General features: G+C 45.5%; 1 pseudogene; it reads right to left on the bottom strand.

The window, feature by feature from the left end:
• Nucleotides 1-980: 980 nt before the first annotated feature.
• On the bottom strand, nucleotides 981-7,765 carry LOC141095375 (G-protein coupled receptor 55-like; annotated as a pseudogene).
• Nucleotides 7,766-15,234: the final 7,469 nt, after the last annotated feature.

Genomic DNA, 15,234 nt, shown 5'->3' with positions numbered 1-15,234 from the left:
CTCTCCTTTGCATATGAAGTAAAAGTTGATTTTTAATTAAATATTTAGTTAAGCTATACTTTCCCAGTATGATTTAAATATTGGCTAGGTGACCTATATAAATTTTTATGCAGTCTATTTGCCATTTTTGGAGTGACAGACTCCCTTTAATGACATTAGTTGTATATATATATTTTATAAATTTCATGTGATCAAAGAAGGTGAACAAGTGAATATTACAAGAACTCCCATAAATATTAAACCTTGCATTCATTGTATGACATTTCTCATTTTTGACAGTTTATTGACAATTTTCAGTTTGCCTATTCATTTTATGTGTTAGATAAAATTGTGATGTAAGATAGGCATTGTTAATTTTATTATCATCCAGATTTAGCAACATAATAAATTTCATACTTGTAATTGCTCATTAACATCCACATGACACTTTTTTTGTCGACAATTAAATACATTTTAATGAATCATAATAATCAGCAACACAAATACCCATATGTTTTCCGGCAGCTATCCCTGTGTGTTCTCATTAATATTTTATGTTCCTTTAATGAGTTCCTTGCATCACTCTTAATTTCTCCTCTAGGACTTATGCCTTTATTTGCTTCTTGGAGATTTTGTCTCAAGTTGTTATTATTGTAACGGTTCACAATTCCATGAGGATTGGAGGTTTACAAAACAAATTAGGTGTTTTATTGTATGAAAATTCAAGAACTGAAATTATTAGCGTCTGATATTGCTTTCATTTCTGTGTTGGGCATTATATTTCACTATGTATAACAGATGAAGAAAGTGATTTGGGCCCATGAAAAATTGAATGCAGATAGCTGGAACTAAGGCAGGCAGGAAGATGGTTACCAAAAATCCATAGTCCATGTCCTGATCCTACTTGCTGTTGAATGTGTGTGGTGGAGTGTATTGATTTTTAGTATTGCTATTTATTTTTAAGTTGATTTTGTCAAAGAATGCAACATCTTCTCCATAAGTCACCTATCTGTCTTTAAAAATTCTTTGAGAACACAGTAATAACATACACCATCCAAAAAACAATTGGTATTAGCAGTGCAAAGGCTGACTTGTATGAATATACGCAGCGGCTTTGTATAAACTTGTGATATGAAACCATTTTTAACTAAGAAGTACAACAATAAGGACAAATGAAAGGGTCCAAATGAGAACAGGAAAGTTAGCAATTTGGCCAAAAGTATCTTGCGTGACTTTTCTTGACCTTGTGAGGCACAATATAGGTTATATTGGCTTTTCGTCTTAAGTGTATGAAGTATGTGCCCTGTGCAAAAAGTAATGAGGGCAGCGCTAAGAAGAAACATCAATTCAAGCAAAATAACCAAATGAGTGTTCGTCCAAGTTGCATCTGTAAACCGAAGGAAACAATGTAAATCAGCTGTGTTCCGAAGTTTAAAAAGAAAACCACTAGATCCCCCCCACACAATAATGCAGACAAAAGTGCACACTGCAGGGGCCTTCATAGGAGACCTCCATGCTTTGGAGGATAAAGGGAATTGTATGGCAATGTAGCGATCTATACAGATACACAATTGTTAGGGATGGCGGAACACACTAAATATAAATAATAGGAAGTGCGTTCGCCGCCCGGGGTCCACCGTGCAGTAGGTGTAACAACCACTGCTGAGTAATGGCAGACTCGCTATATGGCAGTATACTGCGCTCGGGTTAAACGTCACCCGAGGTGCGCAGAGTGGACTCTGTTATACACACAGAGGCGCTTGGGTATAAGTAAAGCATAAACGCCGAGCCTGTTAGCTTCACAGGTCTCAGCTGGCTTGCACACATATGGTCACAGGACATGGCCCAAGGCAGAGGTCGGTGCCTGTCTTGACCTACCGTGCATGCGGTGTCGCTACCGCGGATGCCTGGTAAGTGCTGCTAACTGCAGCGTGGCGGTAACTACTGCCGCTGTACGACAGTGCCGTGAGGCATAACACTATCGGACGCTAGTGTAGTGGTGTGGTATACACCGTGGCGTATGGCTTGCCACTGACTGGCGCTGACTACTAAACTAATTCCCTAACCACATGCGTAATATCAGAGGGAAGGGGTTTCAAATGAGTCAGTCACCAGAATCATACATCCGTCACCATTCACACATAGCACTTATCGTCTATACTAGCGCATGGCCGAGCGGCAATGCAGGCCTTTTATAGCCATGCCCTTCCGGGACCTTCCAGACCTCTGAGATGGGCCAATCAGATCAGGACATGGACCTGAGCACGTGACCCCCGATCTCCACTGGGAGATCGTTTCGTGGGCATGCCCAGTAGCGCAGTGGGAGGACTTAGCCTCTGGAGTGGTTTCCTGCAAAGCAGGTTGCGCTACCATTGCTGGTCCAGAGGTGACAGCAACATCCAGACCCTTAAAGCTGGTCTGAGCAGGGCGCCTGGATCACCGAGATTGCTGTGCAGGTCCCTGAGCGGTTGGAAAGAAATGGGAGACTGCTGGATGTATGGCTCTGGATCCCTGCTGTGCAGCTGCAGGAATCCGACGCCTAACATTACCCCCCACCTAGGGGCCCCCCCTCTGAGCCTCGCTGCGCTCAAAGGCTGTGATGCGGAGCGTGGATGTTCTCCACTGGCTCCCAGGTCCGGGCCTCTGGACCATGACCCTTCCAGTCCACCAAATAAAACTTTTTGCCACGCACAATCCTGCGTCCCACAATGGCGTTAACCTCAAACTCGTCCAAAGACAAGTCTGATGACCCGGCAGATGACTCAGAGAACCGGGCCATGTGAAAAGGTTAGAGAAGGGACACATGGAAAACGTCAGAAATGGCTAAATGTGGAGGAAGAGCCAGGCAGTAGACCACCGAGCTGATTCGCTCGAGAGCCTTAAAAGGTCTGATGTATCGCGGCGCGAACTTGGAGGACTCGGCCCCCAGCTTGATGTTTCGAGCAGAGAGCCACACCAAGTCGCCGGGGGAGAAGGTTGGAGCGGGTCGCCGATGTGTGTCGGCGGATGCCCTCATTCTTTCTTTAAGGGCACGAATAGCATCCTGAGTGTGATCCCAAATGTCACGAGCCTCCACTGCCCAGTCTGCCACCCTGGAGTTAGCGGAGGACACTGGCATTGGGACAGGGACATGCGGATGCTGGCCGTAATTTAGAAGGAACGGCGTCTGACCAGTGGAATCAGCCACTGCATTATTCAGGGTAAATTCAGCCCATGGTAGCAAGGATGCCCAGTCATCCTGACTGGCAGAGACAAAATGCCCCAGGTACGTGACCAAGGTTTGGTTGGCTCTCTCAACCAAGCCGTTCGTCTCGGGATGGTAAGCGGAGGACAGGTTTAACTCAATGCTGAGTAGGCTGCAGAGCTCTCTCCAAAACCGGGATGCGAACTAGGGACCTTGATCACTGACAATTTTGTCCGGCATGCCATGCAGATGGAATACATGTTTTATGAACAGTGTGGCAAGACCACGAGCGGAAGGCAACCATGCGAGTGGCACCAGATGCACCATTTTAAAAAAATGGTCGGTGACCACCCAGATGACCGTACTGCCACTAGACTTGGGCAGGCCAATCACAAAATCCATGCCAACCATCTCCCAAGGTCTATCCACCACCGGCAAAGGGTACAATAACCTAGCCGGCCAGTCTAGAGGACCTGTTCTGCGCACACGAGACGCATGCTTGTATGTATTCCTTAGTGTCTCGAGCCATGTGCGGCCACCAATACGACCTTGCCAGGAGTTCTGTGGTCCGCTTATTGCCAAAGTAACCACCCACCCTGGACGCGTGTGCCCAGGCGAGAACCTCCGGCCGTAGCCGAGGAGGCACAAAGGTCTTGCCCGGTGGCACTGACTCGAGAGCAACTGGAGCCACGGTCATAAAGCTCTCCGGAGGAAGAATTAACCATGGCTCAGCCTCCCCTTCCTCCGCTGAGACCACCTAGCACGAGAGAGCATCCGCACAGACGTTCTTCTCTCTAGAGAGATAGTGCAAGGTGAAGCGGAAGCGGGAGAAGAAGAGCGACCACCTAGCTTGACGAGAGTTCAAGCACTGGGCCGTTTGTAAATAGACCAGATTTTTATGGTCCGTATACACCTGGAAGGGAAACCGGGCTCCCTCCAGGAGATGTCTCCACTCGGAAAAGGCCACCTTAATTGCTAGCAACTTCCTGTCCCCGATGGAGTAATTCTTCTCCGCCGGTGAGAAGGTCTTAGAGAAGAAGAAGCAGGGATGCTTCCGACCTTGAGCATCCTTCTGGAAAAGGACTGCTCCTGCACCGACGGAAGAGGCATCCACCTCCAGGATAAACGGTTTATCCACATCGGGACGGTGTAAGATGGGGTGCCAGCAAAATGGGACTTTAGAGATGAGAAGGCCTTGGAGACCTGTTCAGACCAAGCATTAGGATTAGCTCCTTTCTTTGTGAGAGCAACCAAAGGAGCTACCAGTGTGCAGAAATGAGGTATGAACTGGCGGTAATAGTTGACGAACTCTAGGAAGCGCTGCACCGCTTTGAGTAAGTGTGGTTCCTGCCAGTCCATTACCGCTTGCAGTTTGGCCGGATCCATAGCCAACCCCTGGGCCGAGATGATGTAGCCCTGGAACGGCAAGGACTCCTGCTCAAACTGGCACTTCTCCAGCTTGGCGAAAAGAGAGTTCGCCCGCAGACGGTCGAAGACCCTGCAGATGTCTCTCCGGTGGGAGGTCAAATCTGGCGAGAAGATGAGGATGTCATCCAGATAGACCACCACCGAGGTGGAGAGCTTATCGCGGAAGACGTCGTTAACGAAATCCTGGAAGACAGCAGGTGCATTACAAAGACCGAAGGGCATGACCAGATACTCATAGTGGCCATCCCTGGTATTAAAGGCTGTCTTCCACTCGTCTCCCTCGCGAATGCGGATCAGGTTGTATGCCCCCCGTAGATGTAATTTTGTAAAGATCCAGGCCCCTCGCCACCTGTCAAATAGCTCAGAGATCAACGGGAGAGGGTATTTGTTTTTAACTGTCATGGCGTTGAGACCTCTGTAGTCAATGCAGGGACGTAACTCTCCGCTCTTCTTCTGCACAAAGACGAACCCTGCACAAGCCGGCGACACCGACTTTCTGATAAAACCTCTGGCCAGGTTCTCCTGGATATATTGAGACATAGCCTCTGTCTCAGGGAGTGACAGCAGATAAACACAGCCTCTAGGAGGTTCTGTGCCTGGCAGAAGATCTATCGGGGAATCGTAAGGATGGTGCGGTGGGAGCGTCTAAGCAGATTTTTTAGAGAAGATGTCCGCGTACTGGTGGTAAGGTTTAGGAAGCGCGGAGAGATCTGCGGGCACTTCAGTGGAAGCTACCTGAACACTGCCCTTCAGGCACCTTCCCTCACAGTCCTTGCTCCAACCCAGTATATTCCCCGAAGCCCAATCAATATGAGGGGAGTGAGGGTGAGATTGAGAGCCCGAGTGGAGCTGTCTGGTGGGTCACTTGAGATGGTAAAGGTGCACCATTAACCACCCTGATGGTCAGAGGTTGGGGCAGTAACACCAGTGGAATAGCGTGTTTCTGGGTGAAGGTCGAGGATATAAAGTTCCCCTCAGCCCCGGAATCCACGGTAACCTCTACCTCTCAGGTGGAGGCCCCACTATCTAATGTCCCTCGGAATACCGGTTTGGGAGAAAAGGGTTTCATATTTGTCTGACCACCACCTACGACCACTGGACATGATCGTTTTTCTGACCGCAGAGGACACGTGCTAGCCGAGTGACCAAACTGCCGGGACTGGTAACAACGTGCGGAGCCTCACACCGGACGTGGCTTGGAGCCGGCGCGAGACACCTCCATAGGTTCGGAGGATGTAAGCTCCTGAGCGGGAGATCTTAGCGGCTCAGTGAAGGTTGGAGACAAATTAACCCTTCTTCTGGATTGCGCACGTTCCAGCCCGCACTCCGTAAATCGGAGATCAATGCGGGTGGAGATGGCAATCACTTCCTCCAGACTTGTGGGGACCTCTCTGGTTGCTAAAGCATCCTTGACATGCTCCGCTAACCCTCTCCAAAACACAGGGATGAGTGCTTTATCGGGCCACTCTAGTTCGGAAGTCAATGTCCGGAATCGGATGGCATAATGGCTGACCGAGAGAGACCCCTGTGTTAGGGCCAATAATTGGAGAGAGGTGTCGTGCGTGATCCGTGGTCCCAAAAATAACTGCTTCAGAGCCGCGAGGAACTGAGCAGCCCCCTGAGCCACGGGATCATCACGCTCCCACAATGGCGTAGCCCACTCTAATGCCCTGCCACATAAAAGAGAAACAATAAACCCCACCTTAGCCCACTCTGTAGGGAACCGTGCAGCCAGTAACTCAAGCTGGATAGAGCACTGACTCACGAATCCCCTACAGATGGCGCTGTCACCCGAAAACTTGTCGGGGAGCGGGAGGCGAGATATTGTCGGGATAGGCGTGAGTGTGGGCACGCGTGAGACAGCCTCTGCGACTGCCTGAGCAGCGACTGCTGTAGCATTCGCAGCTGAGGTGGAGCTCTCGATAGCCGCCAACCTGCTCTCCAGCTGCCGAATGTACCACTGCAGCTGCTGCAGGTCCGCCATTACTAGCCAGACCCTGGCGCTAGTATAATGTTAGGGACGGCGGAATGCACTAAATATAAATAATAGGAAGTGTGTTCGCCGCCCGGGGTCCACCGCGCAGTAGGTCTAACAACCGCTGCGGAGTAATGGCAGACTCGCTATATGGCAGTATACTGCGCTCAGGTTAAACGTCACCTGAGGTGCGCAGAGCAGACTCTGTTAAACACACAGAGGCGCTTGGGTATAAGTAAAGCATAAACGCCGTGCCTGTTAGCTTCACAGGTCTCAGCTGGCTTGCACACACGGTATACTGTCACAGGACATGGCCCAAGGCAGAGGTCGGTGCCCGACTTGACCTACCGTGCATGCGGCGTCGCTACCGCGGACGCCTGGTAAGTGCTGCTAACTGCAGCGCGGCGGTAACTACTACCGCTGTATGACAGTGCCATGAGGCATAACACTATCAGAGGGAAGGGGTTTCAAATGAGTCAGTCACCAGAATCATACATCCGTCACCATTCACACATAGCACGTATTGTCTATACTAGCGCATGGCCGAGCGGCCATTTGGGCCTTTTATAGCCATGCACTTCCGGGACCTTCCAGACCTCTGGTGTGGGCCAATCAGATCAGGTCAAGGACCTGAGCACGTGATCCCCGATCTCCACTGGGAGATCGTCTCGTGGGCATGCCCAGTAGCGCGGCGGGAGGACTTAGCCTCTGGAGTGGTTTCCTACAAAGCAGGTTGCGCTACCATTGCTGGTCCAGAGGTGACAGCAACATCCAGACCCAGAGAGCTGGTCTGAGCAGGGCGCCTGGATCACCGAGATTGCTGTGCAGGTCCCTGAGCGGTCGGAAAGGAATGGAAGACTGCTGTGCAGCTGCAGGAATCCAATGCCTTACACACAATGATATGAAGATCCTACCATACATATTGACAAAGTTGAGGCATTCCATGAATGTGCAGACACCAGTGTCCATCTCTCCCCAGCACTATATGCTTTTATTTTGAATGGAAGTGTTATAAGCAGCAAGGAATCAAAGCCAATGAGAGTGGCCATATATGTTGTGGCTTCTATCCACTTCTTAATTCTGAAAACGAGCATCCAGAGGGCCATCAAGTTAAAGATTAGGCCAAAGATGAATGTTGGAACGTAAATGACTAACTGGAACGGTTGCACTGATTGTTCAATCCTGGTAACGTTGGACATTTTGAGGGAAACCTGAAAAACACGTGAAAGAATTTACAACACATCTTTTCACATATGATCTAGTCTCTGTTGCATGTCATTGTTGCAATTTTCATGTTTCTTCATCTAAAATGTCTATTTACTGCCACTGACTCCGCACTTTGATCAGAATTTGAAGAAAAGCTATTTAAAGAGGAAACTTCTTTAATCTATTCCAACACATTGACAAAGACAGCATTTTGGCCCACTGGACATTGTATTTTTCACATACCATAATAACATGTGATGAAACATTACTGACAGTTACATAGTTGTATAGATTGAAAAAAGACCTAGGTTCATCAAATGCACCCTTTCTCCACCAGTTACACATTCTCTATCACTAGATTATTTATAACCCACACTGCCATTTGTGAGAAAAGCATCCAGCCCTTTTTTAAAAGCTGTTATAGTGTCTGCCATTACTACGTCTTGTGGTTGGCATTCCACAATCTGACTGCTCTAATTGTAAAGAGCCCTTCCCTATTTAACTGCCGGAGTCTCCTTTTGATGTTTTATCAGATAGCACTTGGACCAATTTTATATAAAGGGGCAGTGCAGATCTGTTATTTTTTCGACAGACAGGTTCAGTCTGTGGAAAAAGTGATAGCATGCTTCGAGTGGCTCTGAATATCAGATCACACGCACCCATTGAAGTCTGTGAGTGCATATAAAACATTGGACTGCAATGAGTTCTCATTTGAATGCAGTCTGATTTATGAGGGCACAGAGAATGGAGAAGAAGGACACATTAAGTTCTCTCTCCTCTCTGCAACTGTGATTTGATTCATTCAGCCAAGAGAATCGGATAGCAATAAAATTACACTTTGATCCAATTCTGTCAAAAGGGTGTCACATCCCCCTAAGAGATCCGGAGTTAGACGGTTACATCTGATAATGAATATATAAAGTGCTCTCAGTGAGAGAAACAAAATAGGAATCTTGTGGGTATGATACCTTTTAATGGCTAACAAATAATAGTGAATGATATTACAAAGCAAGCTTTCGAGACAACTTACGTCCCTTCATCAGGCTAATATAACAAAATATTTGAAGAAACCTTATTTATATACAGTGGAGAGCACATGCATGGTGTGATACATGGACATGTGCTCTCCACTGTATGTAAATAAGGTTTCTTCAAATATTTTGTCATATCTGCCTGATGAAGAGACGTAAGTTGTCTCGAAAGCTTGCTTTGTAACATTATTCGCTATTATTTGCTAGCCATTAAAAGGTATCATACCAACAAGATTCCTATTTTGTTTCTCTCACTGAGAGCACTTTATATATTTTTTTTCTACTGGCTAACACGGTACCAAGCCACTTTTTTCGTTTTACCATCTGGTAATGAATCACACTCTTCTTTAGAGATGGTGGGATTCATGTCCCATTTTAAACAACTCTTTCCATGCTGGCTGAGACCATACAGCCTTGTTCTCAGATGCAACTGCTTATAATTTACCCCCTCTATATATACTGGCTCTGGGTGTTTAGTCCCTGCCAGTAAAAGATTCATCGTCCTGTAATGAGTGCTAAAGCTAAGTGGTTGGAGTGTAGTTGTTATAGTAGTTATCTGTAGTTTGCTGTAGTACATTTGTGTTTATCTCCTGTTCCTTATTCTTCCCTGTCCCTATCATCCTCTATATTGTTGGTTTGTGTTTTTTTATGATAGAGGTTTTCTGCTATCCCTGTTTTGTCTTTGTGACTTGTTTACCTTACATTTATGCCCCATGCCTCATGGTGTGCGTGAGGGGACAGATTAGTGTTTAACAGTAGCATTACAAGGTCAGAGACCCAGACATCTCTATTATTAGGGATAATTTGGGTCCCAGCTCCACGAATAATTTGAAGCAACTATCACTTACCACAAACCGACACAGTGTGACAAACTTGGATCAGACTTTGATCAGAGTGTCATTACCATATGTGAAGAATATGGGGAAAATTAATGGAAGTTTACAATCCTACTTCAGCATGTGTAGCTGTAAACCTACTTCAGCATGTGTAGCTGTAACAGGACACCTGGATCAGCAGGTGGTTCAACCACACCAGCAAGTATCCAAGCTCATACAAGATGAGCTCCTGCTGAGCCCACGCTGTGTAACTGCTTTGTCCAGTCAGAGGGAATTTCAAAAGGAGGTTTCAGGAAAATATGGAGTAAGCATACATCCTAATCACACACCGGTTGCATTTTCGAAATCTCTGAAACTGGCCGAACTCCTTCAAGGGTCTTGACTCATTCTAGCACCCCAGGGTGAGGAGATACACTGAACAACTAGTAGAAGCCAGGTAGCAAAGCTGTGTTTGGTCTCCAAGTGTAACGGGGGCCCAGCCGGGTTTGATGGCCCAAAAAACAACAGCCGTATGACCTTTCATAGAGAAGTTATGATCCATTATAGGTTTTGGAGTTCCAGCTGCCAGAGCAAGTGGGAGGGAGAGTAGGACCCTCTCAGGGGGCGGGAAAGGGAGTGACTGACCAAGAGGTTAAGTGCACATGCAACAACGTGGGCCTTTGTTTTCTGCCATGGGAGGTCACGCTGTGCAGTGTATTGGAAGAAACCAGACATAGATGGCCCCACAACTTCCATGTGGTTGCCAGCATCCAACGGCTGAACATTAAGCAGGTAACTGACTTTGTATCATCTGCTTATGTCTTTTGTACTTCACCTGTATATGCATACCTGACCACTGTATATGTTTTGTGTATATAGTGTATTGTCTAGTGTGCCCTTAAGGTGACTAAATATATAATTTGTAAAATCAGGGGAAGAGTCTTGAGGAGATCATTTGCATATTCCCAGTGCCTTCTGGGATAAGTGAAGAGTCTCCGCGAGCTCAACGATCACTGGGTTTTGGCCGTTGCAGCTGAAAAGAGGAAATCGGAAAACCAGGGGAAGAGTCTTGAGGAGATCATTTGCATATTCCCAGTGCCTTCTGGGATAAGTGAAGAGTCTCCGCGAGCTCAACGATCACTGGGTTTTGGCCGTTGCAGCTGAAAAGAGGAAATCGGAAAAACTTTGGCTCATCTTTCATCGTTTTTAAGAAATCTCAAGATGGAAGAGGCCAGGAGCCATTTGGTGAGCTGCATTTCTTGCTACATGTTCACAGACTTACCAGTGGAAAAGCCAAACTTCACATGCCACAAATGCAAGCTTGTGTCCCTGTTGGAGGAAAAGTTGCAAAATCTCGAAGAGAGGTTAGCTACGTTGAAGATCATTAAGGAAGGTGAAGAGTTCTTGGACAGAGCAGAATTATCTCTTCATGTTACAGAAAGAGAAGAAATTCGAAGTGCAGCTGAAGAAACAGAGGAATGGAGACATGTGACCCAGAGAAGCAGGAGGATCAGGAGGCAGTCAGCACCCATACTGCTCAGAAACCAGTACCAGGCTCTCACGCAGGAAAACGATGAAGAAATACATCAGGATAAGACTTTGCCAACAAACAGCAACCTTGTACGCCTTCAGAGTCCTCCTGGATGGAGAAAGAAAAATGTTGTGAAGAAGAAACGGAGAGTGGTGGTCATGGGGGATTCCCTGTTGAGAGGAACAGAGGCCGCTATCTGCAGACCGGATATAACTTCAAGAGAAATGTGCTGTCTTCCAGGTGCAAAAATTAAAGATGTGTCTGACAGGATATCAGGACTCTTCAGACCTACAGATGACTACCCATTCCTGCTACTACATGTGGGGACAAATGACACCGCAAGAAACGACCTGGAAACCATCTGTAGAGACTTTGAAGACTTAGGCAAGAAAGTGAAAGAACTGGGAGCGCAGGTGGTCTTCTCTTCCATCCTCCCAGTGGATGGCCATGGAACAAGATTTGGATTTCTAGATCACGGAGTGAACTACTTATACGATGGACTACTTGCTAGAGATGGGGTGCACCTTACGAAGACTGGAAAGCATGTATTTGGAAGTCGCCTTGCTACACTTGTAAGGAGAGCTTTAAACTAGAACAACATGGGAAGGGAAGCAAAAGACCAGAAAAAGCCATACACCTGACAAATGCTATTGAGAACTCTGCTATTAGAAGTGGAAAGGAAGAACAAAGACGAAAGAATCTAATTAATAAAAATATTGGAGAAAGAGAAACCAATCACAAACTAAAATGTTTCTATACTAATGCACAAAGCATGGGCAACAAACAAGGAGAATTGGAACTACTAACACAGGAAAAGAAATATGATGTCATTGGAATCACTGAAACTTGGTGGGACAATACACATGATTGGAACACAAGACTAGAAGGATACAACTTATTTGCAAGAAACAGACTTGATAAACGAGGAGGAGGTGTCACATTGTATGTTAGAAACGCGTATATCTGCACAGAGATTGAAGCTTCAGAGACTGGGAGTTCTGTGGAAACTGTTTGGGTAAGAATACAAGGACAGAACAATGGAAAGGACACCATTGTAGGCATTTACTACAGGCCGCCTGTGCAAGCTGAAGATATGGATGAACTCTTTATGCATCAAATGGCCAAGTTCTCCAAAAAATATGACATAGTTGTCATGGGAGATTTCAACTATCCAGACATTTGTTGGGAATCTCTCTCAGGCAAAACTAACAGGTCAAGGAAATTCTTATCCTCTCTTGCTGACAACTTTATCTTCCAAAAGGTAAGGGAGAAAACAAGGGGAACTGCTACCTTGGATCTAATCCTTATAAACAGGGAGGAAATGGTTGAGGAGGTAAAAGTGGCTGGGACCCTAGGAGGTAGCGACCATGCTATTTTAGAATTTTGGATAACTAGAGGCGGAAGACCTGTGAAGACTCAGACGTCAAGGTTAGATTTCAGAAAGGCAGATTTTAAGGGATTCAGAAAGAGAATTGGAGGGATCCAGTGGCTGGATATCCTTAAAGACAAAAATGTCCAGGAAGGATGGGAAATCTTGAAAAATGAAATTCTCAAAGCACAGTTGTTAACAATTCCGAAAAGAGGGAAGAATAGGAAGCATTTAAGGAAACCAGGATGGATGAACACAGAACTTAAGCACATGCTAAAAAGGAAGAAAAAAATGTTTATAAAATGGAAAGAGGGAGGCATATCTAAAGAAGAATATAATGCTGTCTGCAGAACCTGCAGGGCACAAATCAGATTATCTAAAGCAGAAAATGAATTGAGGCTTGCAAGAGATGTCAAAAGCAATAATAAAGGATTTTGGGGATATGTCAAAAGTAAAAGAAAAGTCAAAGATGCTATAGGATTTTTACAGGATGAAAATTATGAAATGGTAAGACAGGATGTTGAGAAGGCTGAACTTTTAAATTCCTATTTTGCATCTGTTTTCTCTCAGAAAGGAAATGTAACATCAACTGTTATTCACTGTCCTATTAAAGGAATAGAAGAATCCAGGATATCTATAAACAGAAAGCTAGTGAGGAAACACTTAGCTAACCTAAATGAATTCAAGTCTCCAGGTCCAGATGAATTACACCCCAGAGTACTGAAGTAGATAGCAGAAGAAATTTTTGAACCCCTCTCCATAATCTTTGAAAATTCTTGGAGAACAGGAGAAGTGCCAGAAGACTGGAGAAGAGCAAATGTTGTTCCTTTCTTCAAAAAGGGGAAGAAGGTGGACCCAGGCAACTATAGGCCGGTGAGTCTGACTTCTATACCAGGAAAGATCTTTAAACAAATTATTAAACAACATGTATGTCAATACCTGGATAAGAATGAAGTGATTAAACAGAGTCAGCATGGGTTTGTAACTAATAAGTCATGTCAGACTAACTTAATTTCCTTCTATGATGGTATCACTGATTGGGTGGATCAAGGAAATGCTGTAGATATAGTATATCTTGACTTCAGCAAAGCATTTGACAAAGTCTCTCAAACAATCCTTATTGAAAAAATGACTAAGTATGGAATGGACAAGGCAACTGTTAGGTGGATTCATAACTGGCTTAGTGATCGGACCCAAAGAGTGGTCGTAAATGGCTGCATATCCAGTTGGAAGAATGTCTCAAGTGGGGTACCACAGGGCTCTGTCCTGGGCCCTGTATTGTTCAACATCTTTATCAACGATTTAGATGAAGGAATTGAGGGTAAACTGATTAAATTTGCTGATGACACAAAGCTAGGAGGGATAGCTAATACTAGAGAAGAGAGAGAGGATTCAAAAAGATTTAAATAAACTGGAGAAGTGGGCAGCAACTAACAGAATGGTTTTTAACAGGGAGAAATGCAAAGTACTACATCTGGGCAATAAAAATGAATAAAGCATATATAGAATGGGAGGAATAGGGCTAAGTGACAGCACATGTGAAAAAGACTTGGGTATACTAATAGATCACAGACTGAATATGAGTCAACAGTGTGATGCAGCAGCAAAAAAGGCAAATGCAATTCTAGGATGTATTAACAGAAGCATACAGTCTAGATCACGTAAAGTCATTATTTCCCTCTACTCCTCCTTGGTCAGACCTCATCTGGAATATTGTGTCCAGTTTTGGGCACCACATTTTAAAAAAGACATCAACAAACTAGAGCAAGTTCAGAAAAGAGCGACCAGAATGGTGACCGGTCTGCAAACCCTGTCTTATGAGGAAAGGTTGCAGGATTTGGGAATGTTTAGTTTGCAAAAGAGAAGGCTGAGAGGAGACTTAATAGCTGTCTACAAATATCTTAAGGGCTGTCACATTGTAGAAGGATCAACTTTATTCTCATTTGCACAAGGAAAGACTAGAAGCAATGGGATGAAACTGAATGGGAGGAGACACAGATTAGATATTAGAAAAAACTTTTTGACAGTTAGAGTGATCAATGAGTGGAACAGGCTGCCACGAGAAGTGGTGAGTTCTCCTCCAATGGAAGTCTTCAAACAGAGGCTGGACAGACATCTGACTGGGATGATTTAGCGAATCCTGCTTTGAGCAGGGGGTTGGACCAGATGGCCCAGGAGGTCCCTTCCAACTCTACGATTCTATGATTCTATGATAATTTAACCTTGGGCTGCTCTTTTATCTCGATCCAAGAACCAAAATGTCTGTGATCTCAATTTTATTTTTTCATGATACCGGGCTGGTTTCTAGCCATTATAATATGATTAACAGACCGAGCTTATATCTAATGAGGAACTGATGGCAGTCCTACCAGACTGATAAGGTTCTGCTTCACTGGTGCTAATGAAAGGACCTCTCAGCCTGTCAGAGTTGTGAGTGTGGTGCCATGTCAGCAACTGTGTGGGGTACATCATCTCACTGCCTGTGTCTCCTTGGGTCCACGTGGACAGGGGACTGTCTGTGTGAAACTGTGCTAAGTTGACCTTATGTGTAGAGATGGGTGGACACCTGGATGTTTGGGTTCAGTGGGTTCGGCCGAACAGTTACAAAAAGTTTGGGTTCGAGTGCCAGAACAGTACCTGTACCTGAACCCAAAACCAGACACTATTCACTTGAATGGGGGGACCGAACACCCAGTGTTTTCTGTGCAGTAATGTG

Source organism: Dendrobates tinctorius, unplaced genomic scaffold (genome assembly GCF_039654945.1).
Source record: "Dendrobates tinctorius isolate UK_male_01 unplaced genomic scaffold, ASM3965494v1 ptg000069l, whole genome shotgun sequence".
NCBI lineage: Eukaryota > Metazoa > Chordata > Amphibia > Anura > Dendrobatidae > Dendrobates > Dendrobates tinctorius.
Note: the sequence above shows the minus strand (reverse complement) of the source record. Positions and strands in the feature narration are given on the sequence as shown.